Source organism: Dendrobates tinctorius, unplaced genomic scaffold (assembly GCF_039654945.1).
Source record: "Dendrobates tinctorius isolate UK_male_01 unplaced genomic scaffold, ASM3965494v1 ptg000209l, whole genome shotgun sequence".
Classification (NCBI taxonomy): domain Eukaryota; kingdom Metazoa; phylum Chordata; class Amphibia; order Anura; family Dendrobatidae; genus Dendrobates; species Dendrobates tinctorius.
In genome coordinates, this window is record NW_027361876.1 from 7,924,598 (window position 1) to 7,942,633 (window position 18,036).

Below are 18,036 nucleotides of genomic sequence, written 5' to 3' on the forward strand. Positions count from 1 at the left end.
GGTTATCATCAAAAAATATTGCTATGAAGGTAACTTCTCCTAAGTTTAAGCCTAGATTTATTGGGCCTTACAAGATTTTGGAGATCATTAATCCGGTCTCTTTTCGGTTGGCTCTTCCTGTCACATTTAAAATCCATAATGTGTTTCATAAGTCCTTGTTGAAGAGGTTTGTTGAACCAATAGTTCCTGGAGTGGCACCTCTGGACCCTGTATTGGTTGAAGGTAACATGGAATATGAGGTAGAGAAGATACTGGATTCCCGTCTGGCTAGACGGAGACTCCAGTATTTGGTTAAGTGGAAGGGTTATGGTCAGGAGGATAATTCCTGGGTCTCTGCCTCTGATATTCATGCCAAAAGATTGGTGTGTGCCTTTCATCGGGCTCACCCTGATCGCCCTGGTGGCGTGGATGAGGGTTCGGTGACCCCTCCTCAAGGGGGAGGTACTGTTATGAATTCATTTTCCCCTTCACCATTGAGGTCCGATGAACTCCCTCTTCTGGTGAAGGAAGGTAGTGAGGCTGATTACCAAGCACCTGAGCTGGGAGAGTATGACTGGGCGACGGGGATCTCTGACTGGATATAAGGCAGTCGACGCCCTTCTGCCTCGCTGGTGATTTCTCTGTGGAATTCTAGGAGACCAGTCTGATTCCTGCTCCTCAAAAGCTAAGTTTTCTGCTTTGTCTTTTTGCATTTGTGTTTTGGTTTTAGTTTGCCTTGCTTTTCTGGATTCTGCCATTCCCTGCTGGGGTGAGCTGAATTCCTTTTTTGTCGGTTTGCTCTGTCTTCAGAAAATACCTGAGTACTGACATAGTCTTTTTGAAGCCTAGCGTCTTCAGGGCCTTTTTCCCTGTCAGTCTGTTGGCTCTTATTTTGATAGGGTTTTTCGCGGATTGCAGACAGCAGCTTTCCTATCCTGTCCTATCTAGTTAGCTTGGGCCCCATCATTTGTTCAGTCTATCTTTCTATCTGTGTTAGTGTTTTTTCTTCTTGTTTCACCGTCATTATATGTTGGGGGCTGCCTATTGCTTTGGGGTCTGCTCTGGGGCAGTTTAGATTTCCCTTTCTGTCTTTAGGCTAGGCAGTTCTCCGGCTGTGATCGAGGGGTCTAGGGCATCGTAGGAACCCCCCACCGCTACTGCTAGTTGTTGTTGATAGGTTCAGGGGTCTGCAATCCGATTACTGCCAACTTCTCTGGTTTTCTGTACTTAGCTAGCATTTCTGTTTTTGCCTCCTATGGTGACTCATTCATAACACATTTTAGTGTTTGTGTGTGTATTCACTATAGTGTATGTGTGTGTGTGGGCTGCATTATACTGTGTGTGGGGGCTGCACTATACTGTGTATGTGGTGTCTGCATTATACTGTGTTTTGGGGTTGTCCTATACTGTGTGTAGGCTGCATTACACTGTGTGTGGGGAGCTGCATTATATGGTGCATGTGGGGTGCTGCATTGTACTGTGTGGGGGGACTGTATTGTACTGTGTGTGTGGGCAAGCTGCACTACACTGTGTATTGGGGCTGCACTATACTGTGTGTGGGGGGCTGCATTATACTGTGTGTGGGGGCTGCATTATACTGTGTGTGGGGGCTGCATTATACTCTATGAGGAGGGCTGCATTACACTCTATCAAGGACCATGGTGAGTGCATTATACTAAATGTACTATATGGGACCTGCATTATTCTGCATCGAGGACTATCTGTACCCATCATTCTTCCTTAGATGGTGTAAAGAGGCCGGGAAATATGTGTCGAACGACTTCAATATGGTCGATCATGGCCTGAACTCTATGCATGTAACTACAACCAAAATATTTGTGTGATAGTACAACATGTGAGCATTTGGGTACTGAAAAAATGGGAAAAAAATCCAAGTGCAGTGAAATTGCAAAAAAGTGCAGTCCCACAGTTGTTTTTTGTTTTGCTTTTTTACTATGTTTGCTAAATGCTAAAAATGACCTGCCATTATGATTCTCCAGGTCATTACGAGTTCATAGATACCAAACATGTCTAGGTTCTTTTTTTTTTTCTAAGTTGTGAAAACAAATTCCAAATTTTGCTAAAAAAAGTGCGCCATTTCCCGATACCCGTAGCGTCTCAATTGTTCGTGATTTCGGGTCGTGCTTATTTTTTGCGTCCTGAACTGACATTTTTAATGATACCATTTTGGTGCAGATACAATCTTCTCATCGCTCGTTATTCCATTTTAATGCAAGGTCCACAGTGACCAAAAAAACGTGATTCTGGCATTTTGACTTTTTTTTTCGTCACCGTTTAGCGATCAGGTTAATGCTTTTTATTGACAGATTGGGCAATTCTGAACATGGCGATACCAAATAAGTGCATGTTTAATTTTTTTATTTGATTTTGAATGAGGCAATATAGGGGTGATTTGAACTTTTATTTTTTTAAATTTTTTAAAAACATTTTTTTTACTTTTGGCATGCTTCAATAGTCTCTTTGGGAGACTAGAAGCTGCATTATTCCGATCGGCTCTGCTACATACAGGCGATGATCAGTTTGCCTGTATGTAGATGAATTACTCACTTGCTATGAGCGCCGACCACTGGGCAGCAAGCCAGCAATGAGAACCATAGAGGTCGCCAGGAGACCTCTGGTTGTCATGCCAACCCACAGGTGATTTACGATCACGTGATGGGGGTCACCGATGGGCGGATTTCTGGCACGATTGCCAGAAGCACGTTAAATGCTACTGTCAGCGTTTGGCAGCGGCATTTAACGGCTTAATAGTTGCGGGTTGATGGCGATTCCACCCGCGGCTATTCAGGGCACATGTCAGCTGTTCAAAACAGCTGACATGTGCTGGGAAAGATATGGGCTCACTGCTGGAGCCCACATCAAATTGAGGGAGTCCGACATCGGCGTACTATTACGCCCAATGTCGGAAAGGGGTTAAACTTTTGCCCAGGGCCCCACTTTGTCTAAAACCGTCCCTGGCTTTAGTATGGAGTAAGAATCATATCTAAGGCAAGGTACAGATAATATGAACATGCATGCTAGTGGGGATACTATAGTTAATTACGAAAAGAAGTGCTGTTATGCTGCCTGCACTGTTACGCTGCCTTGAAGCTGTAATACGGCCCCCCAACTACCATACCCCATTTATAATACTAGTGTCTCCTATGTGCAACCTCTGTTACCAGGACCAGGTAGATCAGTTACTTCTCCTCCCTCAATATTTATAACCTTATATAATAGCCATCGTCTGACATAATCCATGTTTTTGATACTTTAAAGAATACACTAAAGGGCTATAATAACACTTGGAAAAAAGTGGATTAACTGAAACGAAAACATATTTTAAAAATTGAAACACAAAAATATAAAAACAAAAGGCTTTAGAATCTTAAGGGTGTATGTTATCTTTTACAGCGCAAGCTTTTTAACTGGAGGAGGCTCACCATGCCGATTTCTCTGAGAAATATTAAAGCTTTGGTAATGCCGCCTTCATGTCACAGCATTATACGGTGTGCCAAGTTTATTGCCAATTTAGAGGGCTGTAGGCAAAAGAAAATAATGTTTTCATATGAACTTTAAATAGCGTAAATGAGAATAGTCACCACATCAATAAACTTACTGACCTGGAAATGTGACAGCACATTAGCAGATTGCCTCAGTACATGTAATTGTTTCATTTACTATCATGTATGAGGCGCAGACTTTAAGGAGCAGTTGGCCACAGGCTCTAAGAAAAGAAATGAGAGCACAGAATTACATTTTGCTGGCATTATAGTATCCAGGGTGATTTGTATCAGTTGGGAAAACAGTACATGTTTATGTGTATTATTAAATGGTCAAGAAAGCTTATTTCTTCCCCCTGAGCAAAACACATGCATTATTCTGGATTTTATTGAAGTTCCTCACTAGAGATGAGTGAACATTGTCGGCTCCCTCCTTATTCGGCAAGCTATAGCGCTTACTGAAGTAGCTGCATTGGGAACACGGATTCCTGGAGCGCTCCCAACAATCAGCTGTTTGGCGCCGCAGCTGCATGTGTCGCGGCTGTGTGACAGTCACAGCACACAGGTTCTCCTTGCATGTGCTGTGACTGTCACACAGCGGCGACACATGCAGCTGCGGTGCCGAACAGCTATCGGTAGCGTTCCAGGTATCCGGGTTCCCGAGGCAGCTATTCGGTAAGTGTTATACCTTGTTGAATAAGGAGGGAGCCGACGATGTTCGCTCGCCTCTATTCCTCACATGGGCAATAGAGTATTAGAGTTGCTCTGAATATTGCAAGCTCATGAATTAGTTGTTGAAATAAGGTAATGAAAACTTTGTCTATGATGTCCGCTCTGGGAATTGGTTACACAGATCAGTGATGTCTTTGCAAAGATCAAATTAGTCAAATGTAATCTCATATAGTCTGTAAGTCACTTGTCATTTACTGATATTTTCATGAGTAGATGTCTAAGCTGACCAATGGATAAAAGTATATGTATGCTTGTATGTACATCTTTGCCTAGTGCTGTAGCCTTAAAAGAACTGAGCTGCAGGAGAATGGACGCATGGACTAGTCACCATCCTGGGTAAATAATGCCTATCTGCACCCAATCAACAGAATTCTGCCCACAAGGGACAAGGAAAAGCTGTCAGTTTTTTGTAGGCAGGGGAAGCCTCCTGCTCATGAGTATCGAGTAGGGATGAGCAGACCTGTGGGTATTTGGGTTTGTCAATGGGAAACCGAACTTTGGTGTATTAAGGACTAGAGTGCTGCAAAAGTAAACAAAATGGGGGAAGAGCAGAACCATTGCCTTGCAAACAATTTTGGATAGGGAAATGGCTTAAAATAACATACAATAAAAAAAAAATTATAATCTTGAGAGATGGAGGTCCAAGTGGAGAAGGAGGTTGAGGAGGAGGTGGAGGTGGAATAGGCGTAGGCAGAGGAGGTAACCAACACTATTTTTGTGGGTTTTTTTATTGATTTTTTTGGGGGGGGTAATCTGAAAACAGGCAGTGTAATAATTTGCTGGCCACTCTCTCCCTCTCTCTGTATACAGGTCATGTAATACAACAATAAGGAGAAAATCAAATAGAGGATGTGGCTGTGTTGCTGGTGGTGGTGTAGGTGCTGCAGGGAGAGAGAGGCCATGGTTGATCTGTGCCTGAAATGCACCTAAAAGATACATATTCCTCTGGTGCAAGCAGGTGACATGACATAGGTCCAAGTTCCTAAATGAATGGTGAGGACAGAACAAATAGAGGCAGTTTTAGATTGGATGGTTGAGGGCATTCAGTTCCTTTGCTTTGTCTTCCACCCGGTACCCTGCTGAAAGTACAGAATTTGCACTTGTGGCCCATGGGCAGCTGTCTTCCACCTCTCTCCCTTGCAAATCAGATAAGCAGTCTGAGTCTCAAGTCATGCAGCAGTCACTTCTGCTTGTTCATGACTCTGTTAGCTGTGGTTTACAGTACCCTGGCCCTGGGTCTGGGTACTGTTCTTGTACCCAAACCCAAACTTTTTTGTGACTGTTTGGCCAAACCCGCCGGACCCGAACATCCAGGGGTCCGCCCATCTCTATATGTAATGTCCACCTAGGAGGAATATGTTTACATGTAAATTAATGCTTGGTAGTAATAAGAAGAAATTATGATGTATTGTTACTAGATAGATCTAGTAATCCCTACTTTAAAAAAGAAAACAAAGTATATGATCAATAGCAACACTCCTATAAGAAACGATACATACTTACAGTAGTTGTGATGCATTATCCGTACAGTCCATTGTCCCCACACGTTTTCCTTTTCCAAACAATTTTTTAACATTTTATAACAGAGCATACATAAATGCAATATCATGAGGCATTCATGACACATGAAAGAAAAAATAAAAAAACACAACCAGACTATAAATAATAATAAGAACTCATGGAAACATTTCCAGCCAGCGAGACCATTTCTTTATAAAGGAAGGAAGACAGCCAATTTTTGCTCATATGACTTATGTAAAGTCAGCTTTGCAATAATATCGAGTGAAGAGAGCACTCGAGTGGATTTCCACCAATAAAACGCAATTTCATTTTTAGAAACCAAAAGTAAATGAATAACCAATTTCCTAACAGAAGGATTCAAACGACTTGCATCCAACGAGAGCAGGGCGAACTGAGGAGTCAGTGAAAAATCTGATTGATTTAAAATATGAGAAATAAGAGAGGAGATGTCGTCCCAAAAATGCCGAAGACGTGGACAAAACCAAAATAAATGGGAAAGGCTACCATGATGCCCGCAATCTCTCCAACAGAGAGGGGAGGTGGAAGGGTTGATAAAAGCTAGACGAGATGGCGAATAGTACCATCTCAATATGATTTTAAAGTAGGACTCATGGAGAGCCACAGACATGGTAGCAGAATAGGTTAGAGACATGGTCAGTTCCCAAACATCTGGGGTAACAGAAAAATTAAAAACCAATTCCCATTTTTTCATACATGGGGATTTTATAAATGCAGAATCGTTGTTGAACCACTGGTAGATATAACGAGTGGACCAAAAAATATTATGGCCTGAGTTGCATAAAATATTGATCGCTGGCTCCGATAGCGGAGGGCAGCGAGACACCAGTGGAGTCAAAAATTCTTTCAACATAGTAAAGTGTAGAAAAGCAGAGGAGGGAACCCCAAACCTATTCTTAAGATGAGAAAAAGATACAAATTTATGACCATCAAAGATGTCATTTAATTTAGAAATACCCCAGTCAGCCCAAGTAGAATGCAAATCGAATGAATAAACAGAGGCCAGAAAAGAGAGAGGAAGCCTCAACAGGAGTTGAATCGTAGAAAAACCACTCTTAAATTTAAAAAACTTCCTCCAAGCCACAATAGCATCCATAAAAATTGGATGATTAGACTGAGATAAATGCTTAGATGTCAATAGATTCAAAATAAGAGGAGGGGAATTTTTATTAAAATAAAATTCCAAGTGCGCCCATGAAGGTATATGGCCAGTTGACCACCAACATAGACTTTGCTTAAAAAGATTAGAGTAATAATAAGCTGAAATGTTAGGCAGTCCCATACCTCCATGTAACTTATGTTTGTATAACTGATTTGAAGCAATACAGGCCTTTTTATTTCCCCAAATAAATAAATTAAGGCGTGTCTGTAGACTAGTTAAATAAGAAGTGGAGACAAGCAGGGGAAGGGATCTGAAAACATAAAGGATTTTGGGAAGGAATATTGATTTGGCTACTAGACATTTTCCCCACCAGGATAATTCTTTGTCCGCGTAAAAATTAAGGCCTTTAGAAATGGAGGCAATTAGGGAATCTAGGTTAGTGGAAATCAGAGATCCAAGGTTTCTAGAAAACCGCAGACCTAAATAAACAATTTCCCTCTCCGCCCAACCCCAAGAAGAGACAGCCTTTATACTCCTGATTTGAGAATTGGTGAGATTAATTTGGAAAATTTTGGATTTGGACTCATTAATCTTAAAATAGGAAGGGGAGGAAAATTTTTGAAGAAGGGATTGTAAATGTGAAATAGAGGAGCAGGGATTAGTGAGAGACAGGAGGACATCATCAGCATATAGACTGATCCTAAATTCCTGACGATCTGTTCGAACACCCTCTATGGAGGAATGATCTCTGATTAATTGGGCTAGCGGTTCTATTGCAAAGGCAAAAAGCAATGGAGAGAAGGGACAACCCTGCCAGGTACCATTAGAAATTGGAGATGGGGAGGAAAAGTGATTATTAATGTAAATTTTTGCTTGAGGGTCAGAGTATAAGGCCATAATTTTGGTGATAAAGTCTAAATTAAATCCAAATTTTAGCAGGGAGCATCGGAGAAAGGTCCAATTCAAGCGATCAAACGCTTTTTCTGCATCTAATGAAATTAGAGCAGAAGGAAGTTTTTGGGAATTGATTAACTTTATAATATTTATCAGCTGTCTGGTCCCTTCAATGGATTGCCGATGTTTGATAAAGCCAATTTGGTCCGTGGAAATTAATTTAGGCAGTATAATATTAAGACGATTAGCTAAAACTTTAGAATAAATTTTGAGGTCAGTATTTATTAATGAAATGGGACGATAATTAAGAATTTGATCAGGATTAGTATTGGGTTTGGGAATTAGTACGATTGTATCATCTAAATTTTTTCTAGGGAAGGAACCAACGGACGCAGCGGCATTAAAAAGTTTAGTTAAATGAGGGACAAGAATGTTGCGGAAAGACTTATAATAATTGTTACTATAACCATCGGGACCAGGGGCTTTATATGACTTTAATTGACTAATGGTGTCAGCAATCTCTTCAGCAGTAAAAGGAGCAGATAAAAAATCTGCGTCCACAGAGTTGAGATTTGGAAGGTTAACCGAAGATAAAAATTATTAATAGAGTCTGCATCTGGAGCGGGAAGAGAGGGATCAGACCTCAAATTATACAGTTGATTGAAATATTTTGCAAATTCATTTGCAATGTCCTGTGGCCCCACACGTTTTCCACCCAGGGATCTCAGGGTTCATCAGGGGACTAATCGATAGTAAGAAGGAGCAAGAGGCAGGTAAGAAATACTATAAGGTTTCTGAAGCCATTTTGCATTTGTGATGTTTTAGTGCAATTTTTTATGCTTTTTTATGAAACCACAACATATTTTAGCCATTTAGAAAGTTAATTTACTCCATATTCCCTGCTCACCAGAAAAAATATAATTGTCTTGTCTTGGATGTATTAACATCTCCGTTGTAAGAAATTACCAAGATTACACCAGGGTCTATTTTCAGTAGTTAAATAAAATAATGTGTAAAAACATAAGGATGTGTGTATCTGGTCATGGGTCAGTGTTCACTTGGGGAAATACAGCTTGTGGACAATCATCCCTGTTCTATGGTTTCAGTAGCTTTTTTTTACATTAGATCTGCTTAATATAATGAAGCACTTTTTCCACTTGACTCAGTCCTGTCTGTCTCAACAGACCCATTCCAGAACAAATGCTCAATTGCAAACACATGCTTGGAAATGTGACTTTTTTCACTTACTTTGTCTCACTTTCTTTTTTCATCTCTTACTCAGGTCCCCCCCGAGACTGGATTGAGGTCAGATCATTCCATTGCTTAATTCACACTTCTTCTTACTTACTTTTACACCCATCTAAACTGTGATAGAAACAGATGGATTTCACAGTGTTTTCCAAACTGCAAAACAACACTTGACATGTCCAGCTAGAACAGGCTTTTTATTATGGGAAAAATATTATTATTGCACATAATCTATTTTATCACTTGGTAAATAAACTGCACCTGGCAAAAGTCTGGAGCAAAAACATTCGCTCATAATTAAGTCCCTGTTTTATACAATCAATGAACTATGCAGACTTATAATATAAATTACTATGCCAACTGTGGGGCATAAAGGCCGCTCTTGTCTCGCTTTTCCTTAAGTCAACTTTACATTAAAGAGTGAGCTATGCCACAGATGTGAATTATCCCTCAAGTTTCCTCCAAAGCATACAAACTCACATATAGATTTAGAAAACCTTAGATTGCTAGGAAATAAGACCCAACATAAAGAAATGACACACTGGCTATGAAGCAAGTTAATAAAGTGGGTGCAGCTTCCTGTTAGAATTTTGTCTCGGAAGGAACTGAATATGTATAAAACAACTTGACTTCAGCGAACGTATATGGGAGTAGCACTGGGTATCTATGATATTAAATTAAAGGTGTTACACTTCCGATCAAAGGAACTGGCGTAGTAAGAACTTGAGGGACATACTGGTCCATAGTCACTATGAAAAGAATGACCAACAGCAACTTCCATTTGTCCAAATACGTAAACCCAAATGGGGATGTGCCCCGTGCGGTAAATGTGTAGCATGTTCGAATATAGAACGTGCCACCACTTTTTCTTCCTCTGATAACAGTAAGCATTATAAAATAACACAAACGATCACATGCTCTACTAAGGCAGTAGTTTATTACGCTCGCTGCCCCTGCAATATGATCTATATAGGCCTCACTATGAGAGCTTTAAAAATACGGGTAAGAGAACACGTGCGAGATATTATTGCTGCCAGAGAGGAGACATGCGTGGATCATCTACGCACGATACCTAGACACTTCAAATTATTTCATCAGAGTGACCCCAAGGGACTAAAGGTTAGGGATATAGATAGAATCCTTCATGATGTTAGGGGGGGGTGAAGTAAGTCGACCTCTGGCAAGACTTGAAACAAAATGGATTTGGACTCTGAGAACCATACATCCACACGGTTTGAATGAGTCTTGCAGCTTCGTTCCATTCCTCTGAACCATTCTGGTCAATTTTTATATCACCTTGTTTGTTGTTTTTTTATTGATTTTAATTGTTTTGTCTATTTGTAGAGCGTACCTTTGTGTTTCGAATGGACCCTTCGCTAAACTGGTTTCAACGTAGAGCTAAACATCAAGCAACATCATCTATTTGAGATATACTGTTATTTCACTTTAAAATAGACCTGAACATCAAGCAACATCACGTATTGGGGATACATATGTTTGGACTTCATATGAGGGATTTTTACTGCTGAAACTAATGTGTGCATCACTATGAGGTGTACATGGCGACTATCCAGTAATACCATACATACTGGATTATTTGAGAAGAATTTCACTTTAGACATTAATATTTTTCTTTTCTGTGATACATATATGGTGAAGATTATATTTTACTCCTTGATTTTTGTGGAGTTTTGTATATCTATTGTATACTAGATGTTATTTATGTCATCATGTGTATTATGGTTATTTATATATGTCTTAGTAATTTTTTTCAGTAGGTATGATATGCCTCTTTTTTTGGAATTAATATGTTACATATTTGGAATGTCGCTATGTAGGATGTGGTTGATTATATATACATATATTAATTTTTTTGCTTTTATGATTTCTATATATAATGCAATTCTGAGGGTCTTTTTGACTTATTCTTATTATAAGTTTCCACCTTTTTTTTAGATCGGTCGTATTTAGGTAGCTACGGGTAATCTTTTCCTTATATGATTTAATATTTTTGTCGTTGCCCGTGATCACTTTCTCAATATCTAATTATACTGTACTATTAGGCTTTCATTAATATGTTCCCTCTTATACGTAGATCCATATAACAATTAGTTCTCAGGTACTAGATGCTTCTTTAGATGACCAGAGGTCTTTATATTTACATTTTTCTGATGTAAGTATTGTATTATACGATTATTCCCTGAGCACTATCTCCAGACTGACCGGAGTGCACCCAGTGCGCGTGCGCCCGCCTGGTGTCTCGGGGCATCGCTCGATGCGGCGCCTGATGCTGTGTCCCGGTCACGTGGGCTTGGTCCTCCTACGTCAGATGTGGGAGGGGCCTGGCTCGCGTCCCCGGGGCTCGGCGTCTTGCCGCGTCGGGCGGTTCCCCCGGGCCACTTGTCGGTGTGACATTCGCCATTTTGGGATGACGCTGTCGGGACACTCTGGTTGTATAGGCTTTTTCATCTGGGTGTAATAGATGGGCTACTTTAGGTACATGGTGGGATGGCTTATGAGAGATGCTTTAATCGGATTGGTGCAACTATTAAATTATGCCGCCTATTTTGTAGAATGGACAAACCCCCATAAATACCTATTGTTCCCCACATATCTGGGGTTTAATATGCCCAACCTCTGTAACCAGATGGCCTAGGATATTCGGTGTAGGAAGATGGTGATTTGTGAGGGGATCTGTGATTGGACAGGAATCAGATGACCTATAACATCTAGTAAGAGAAAATGGAGTTTTGTGACAGGATTCATGATTGGGTAGTTTTTTACATAAAGATACACTCCTGCAGGTGTGTTGTTTACCCCCGGAAGAAGGCTGAACGCCGAAACGTACGTAGGGGCTGATATCACCACCCACAGGAGGTAAGCTCTTTATTTGCACGTAGATACTATATGTAACCTTCAGTGGAATTTAGTGTGTTCACTTTATCTTGTGACTTTTGTGCCTGCCTATCAGTGCAATGTTTTGTGGTTAGACATATAGCAGTGATGTGTTTTGAATTTTTGCTTACTTCCCAATAGAGGGTATGTGGGTGGTGATATTTCCATTTGGGTTTCCCACCTTTTTAATGTTTTTGTGATGTATGTATTTTTTACTAAATAAAGATTATTGTATTTTTGAATTTTTTGGGGTTCATATGTGTATTTGTTTTTTGAACTCTAAGATGGGTCCAATATTTAGTGAGGGGCTTAATAGTTGTACTTAATTTAAGATGGGCCCGTATATGCTCCGTTTTGTGACTTCAACACTTTTGTTAATTAGCACAGCATTGTGGAATGCCATAGAAATGCATGGGGTGCATTCTGTATGCGTTTTCGCGGCGAAAACGCATACAATCTGCAACGTGGGTACACAGCCTTTGTCCCAAATTTTTTATTTTCATAAACTAGCATGAAAAAATGGACCCAAAAATTTGTACAATTTCTCCTGAGTATGCAATTACCCCATATGTAATGCAAAACTACCGTTTTGGTGCAGGGCAGGGCTCAGAAAGTAAGAAGTGACGTTTTGGAAAGCAGATTTTAATGGAATGGTCTGATGTGCAAACAGTGGATACCCCCAAGTGAATTTTGGAAATGAGAACCCTCAAGGAATGTATCTAGATGTGTGGTGAGCACCTTGAACCCTAAGGTGCTTCAAAGAAGTTTATAAAGTAGAGCCATGAAAAATGAAATTTTTTCCCACAAAAATGTTATTTTAGCCTCCAATTTTTGTTTCATTTTCAGGAGAAAATAGATGTCATGTCGGACGCTGTTCACACCACAGCGTCCGGCAGGCAGAGGTAGTTCCACCTCCAGCCACTATAGCCTCAGTGGCGCCGGCCTGATCTTCAGGCTCTCGGGGGTTAATCCTGCTGGAGACCAGGTTGGATGGTTAGTCACGCCCACGGTCTTTAAATAGTCATGCTGGCCTATGGGCGTCGCCGATTATAGCTTGTGTTTCATACCAAGTGGTTCCGGTCTGGAGTGGAGGTGTTGCAGAGAGAGAGATTCGTATCTGGTGTCGTATGATCCGTCGTTATCCTTTCTCCTTCCCATGTTTGTGTTTAGTTGTTCCCTGTTCACATTACTGTATATTCCTGTGTGTGTGCGGCGCAGTGCAGTTTAAGTTCTCCCTGTCTGTCTTTATTTGTGTGGGGGCTTTGGTGGTGTGTCTCCTCACTGGGTGGAGGGTGGAGGGTTAAGTGCAGGGCTGAGCAGGAGACAAGGAAAGGTTGGAGGCTCAGGCATTTGCACCATCAGCAAAAACCCTGGGTTGAGGGTCAGACAGGATTTCCCCTAGTTATAGGGACATCACAGGGCCCCCGGGTATTACAGCCTTAGTGGGACTAAGCCCCACGTGACATTATAATCGGCCCACATTTTTTCAGGAGTCCATGGATCCATTAGATTCCATAACCCGCCAGTTGGCGGCGCTGTCCTTACAGGTCTCCGAGTTGAAAGGGGCAGTTCAGCAGCAGGGCCTGGTAGTAGCGAAGGTGCAAACGGCATCTGCAGGTATCGGTGCAGAGCCGAAGTTTCCGCTGCCAGAATGTTTTTCAGGGGATCGCAGCAAATTTGTCGTTTTTCGGGAGGCCTGCAAGTTATACTTCCGCATGCGCCCTATCTCCTCAGGTAATGAGGCCCAGTGGGTAGGGCTGGTGTTGTCATTACTGAGTGGTGACCCCCAAGCATGGGCATTTTCCTTACCAGCTGACTCTGCTACATTTCTTTCTGTTGATAATGTTTTTTCTGCCCTCGGACTCATTTATGATGATCCTGACCGACTGGCTCTAGCGGAATCTAAAATCCGCGCCCTCCGCCAGGGGGAGCGCTTGGCAGAGGACTACTGTTCGGAATTTCGCCGCTGGGCCGTAGACACACAGTGGAATTACCCAGCGCTGCGGAGCCAGTTTATGCATGGGGTGTCAGGGAGGGTTAAACAGGCCCTCCTGATGTATGAGACTCCGGCATCGTTGGAGTCTGCCATGAGTTTGGTGATACGTATTGATCGCCGTTTTCGTCAGGGGGCACAGGAGACGCTACCTCTGGGGGAAAGCAGAGGTGCAAGTGTGGTTGAAGTAGATGAGTCCCCTGAACTTATGCAGATTGCTGGCGTGGCACAGGTTAAGCGTCGCGCTCCGGGATTCCGGAAGCCCGGGGCATGTTTCTACTGTGGTAAAAGAGGTCATTATATTAATGTTTGCCCGGTACTACCTAAGAGGGTCACATCGGCGGAAAACTGTTAAGCTCAGAGGGTATGGAGGAGACCCAACTGAGCGTATGCATATCCTCCATGATGGTATCTCAATGTATGCTCCCTGCCAAGGTTATTATCGCGGGCAGAGAGCTACCAATATCAGTGTTTGTGGATAGCGGTTCCGCCACCAATCTCATAGATGAGGAGTTTGCACACACCGCCGGGTTTAAGATTGAAAAACTTCCTCACCCCATACAGGTGGTGACCATTAATGCTGTTCCCCTCCCTCAAGGGGAGATTACGGAGTTTGTGGCAGAGGTGAAACTCCACATTGGGGTCCTACATTCTGAGTCGGTTACATGTAGGGTCCTCCGTAATCTCCCAGCACAAATGGTCCTGGGTTTTCCATGGTTGTCCAGACACAACCCGGTAATTGATTGGAAAACTCAGGACATAGTACAATGGAGTGGTTTTTGCCAAGACAATTGCTTGGCCACATGTGTGTCCGCCGTGACGCCCAGCCTGCCGGAGGCTTTGCAGGATTTCGCAGATGTTTTCTCTGAGAAGGGTTGCTCAGAACTGCCTCCACATAGAGCCTATGACTGTGCGATTAGGTTAAAACCCGGGGCCAAATTACCTAAGGCCAGGATGTTTAATATTTCTGGTCCTGAGAGACAAGCTCTGAAAGACTACATCGCGGAGAGTCTGAGCAAAGGACACATCCGGCCTTCGTCCTCGCCTGTAGCCGCGGGGTTTTTCTTCATTAAGAAGAAAGATGGGGGTTACGCCCGTGTCTGGATTTCCAAGAGTTAAACCAGATTACTTTCCGTGATCCTTACCCTATGCCGTTAATCCCGGATTTGTTCAACCAGGTAGCGGGGGCGAAATGGTTTTCCAAGCTGGACCTCAGGGGGGCGTATAACCTCATAAGGGTCCGTCAGGGGGATGAGTGGAAGACGGCGTTTAACACTCCTGAGGGTCATTTTGAGAGTCTGGTTATGCCGTTTGGGTTGACCACCGCGCCTGCCGTTTTCCAACATTTTATTAATGATGTATTTGCTCATGTCCTGGGGAGATTTGTGATTGTATACCTGGATGATATTCTCATTTATTCTAGCGATCGGGACACTCATTTGGAGCATGTCAGGCAGGTGTTACAGTTGCTCCGGGAGAACCAGCTCTATGCTAAGCTGGAAAAATGTTTATTTTTTGTCCAGGAGTTGCCCTTTTTGGGATATATTGTGTCCGCAGCTGGGTTTAAAATGGACACCGCTAAGGTACAAGCGGTACTGCAGTGGGAGAGGCCGGAGAGTCTGAAAGCACTCCAGCGGTTCCTTGGGTTTGCGAATTATTATAGGAAGTTTATAAAACACTTTTCGACTATCGCCACTCATGGACATGACAAAAAAGGGTGCCGATCTGGCGAACTGGCCTGAGGTGGCTATACGTGCCTTTGAGCGTCTGAAGAATAGTTTTGCTTCAGCCCCCATTCTGGTGCAACCAGATGTGTCTAAACCTTTTGTGGTGGAGGTTGATGCGTCGGAGGTGGGAGTGGGGGCTGTACTGTCTCAAGGCTCATCCTTGAGCGAGATGCATCCATGCGCCTACTTCTCCAAGAAGCTGTCGCCGGCCGAACGGAATTATGATATCGGCAACAGGGAGTTGTTGGCCATCAAACTGGCTTTTGAGGAATAGCGACACTTCTTGGAGGGGGCAGCTCACCAGGTCACAGTCATCACCGACCATAAGATTCTGCTCTATCTGGAGTCGGCCAAGCGTCTGTCTCCTAGGCAGGCTCACTGGGCATTGTTTTTCACTCGTTTCAATTTTCTGGTGACTTACCGTCCCGGGGCTAAAAACACCAAGGCGGATGCTTTGTCTAGGTGTTTTCCGGGGGGAGAACCTCGGGAAAAGCCGGTACCCATCCTCCAGAAAGGGGTAGTGGTCTCGGCTCTCACGACGGAGGTAGAGGCGGAGATTGCCGAGGCCCAAGAGGAGGTACCACCAGGACTTCCCACCAACAAATCATTTGTACCCCTGCATCTTCGGCTTAAGGTGTTGAAGGAACACCACGACTCGGTACTGGCTGGTCATCCAGGGGTGAGGGGCACCTTAGAGCTGGTATCGCGTCGTTTCTGGTGGCCCAAAATCCGGCAGGACGTGGTCTCATACGTGGCAGCTTGCATCACGTGCGCTAGGGCTAAGTCACCCCGTACCCGTCCTGCTGGCACGCTACAGCCTCTGGGGGTACCCAATAGGCCATGGACAGAAATCTCCATGGATTTCATCACTGACTTGCCAGCCTCGGCGGGGAACACGGTCATTCTGGTGGTGGTTGACCGTTTTTCAAAGATGGCGCATTTTGTGGCGTTGTCTTTGTTGCCCAATGCTAAGACGTTGGCTCAGGTATATGTGAAGGAGGTGGTCAGACTCCACGGAGTACCGTCGGGCATAGTATCTGATAGGTGTACGCAATTTGTAGCGAGGTTTTGGAAAGCTATTTGCTCACGTTTGGGGATCAAGTTGTCACATTCTTCGGCGTTTCATCCACAGTCTAATGGACAAACTGAGCGCATGAACCAAAATCTAGAACAATATTTACGATTAGAGTTGAGCGACTTTTGGTTTTTTAGGGTCGCGTTTCGTTTCGTGAAACCCGACTTTTCCAAAAGTCGGGTCGAGCAAGATCGTCCGATTATAGGGAAAAGTCGGGGTCGTCCCGAAACACGAAACCCAATGTAAGTCAATGGGGAATAAAAGTCGGCAGTGAGAGGAGGACAGGAAACACACCAACAGTGCCCATTTGAATGCCAAAAGCATCAATTCTTCTTACTTAAGCTTGTCAACCTTAATTAACTTCATAATACAAGTTACTCACTGAAAAATGGGGGTTATTTGGCTACAGACTGTGGGGGGGGAGGGCTGGCTCCAGGTTTTCATGTGCCCTGGGCGAAAGAGCGCCCCTTTAACACATACCACAACTCATCATGCTCCGATACGGCAGAGAAATAGCGGTATAGTACAATGAAAAATACCTCACTTTTTACATCTCATGACGAGGCCCATCTATTTCTCCATACAGAATCATTGGTCCCATATAATGTTTGAAACAGTATATGATGAGCTCCACATAATGCTACAGTAAATGTTGGTCCCCATGGATGAAGCTCTACTGTCTTATGGGCCCAAATAATGCTCCAAACATAATGGGCCCAATTTCTAATGCTCTAGTGTATAATGGGCCCTGTAAATGCTGCTCCAGTGTCTGATGTCCACCTTTGGAATGTTCCAGTGTATGGTGGGCCCCATCTATCATTCTCAGACGGTGTTAGGCCCAGTATGGATTGCACGTGATTGCACAAAGGTTAGAAAGGGTACCGTATCCCCAGATAACATGTATGGATAGCGTACACATTCAAAATATATGTCTCAGGAGGCAGGCTCAGACGGTGTTAGGCCCAGTATGGATTGCACGTGATTGCACAAAGGTTAGAAAGGGTACCGTATCCCCGGATAACATGTATGGATAGCGTACACATTCAAAATATATGTCTCAGGAGGCAGGCTCAGACGGTGTTAGGCCCAGTATGGATTGCACGTGATTGCACAAAGGTTAGAAAGGGTACCGTATCCCCAGATAACATGTATGGATAGCGTACACATTCAAAATATATGTCTCAGGAGGCAGGCTCAGACGGTGTTAGGCCCAGTATGGATTGCACGTGATTGCACAAAGGTTAGAAAGGGTACCGTATCCCCGGATAACATGTATGGATAGCGTACACATTCAAAATATATGTCTCAGGAGGCAGGCTCAGACGGTGTTAGGCCCAGTATGGATTGCA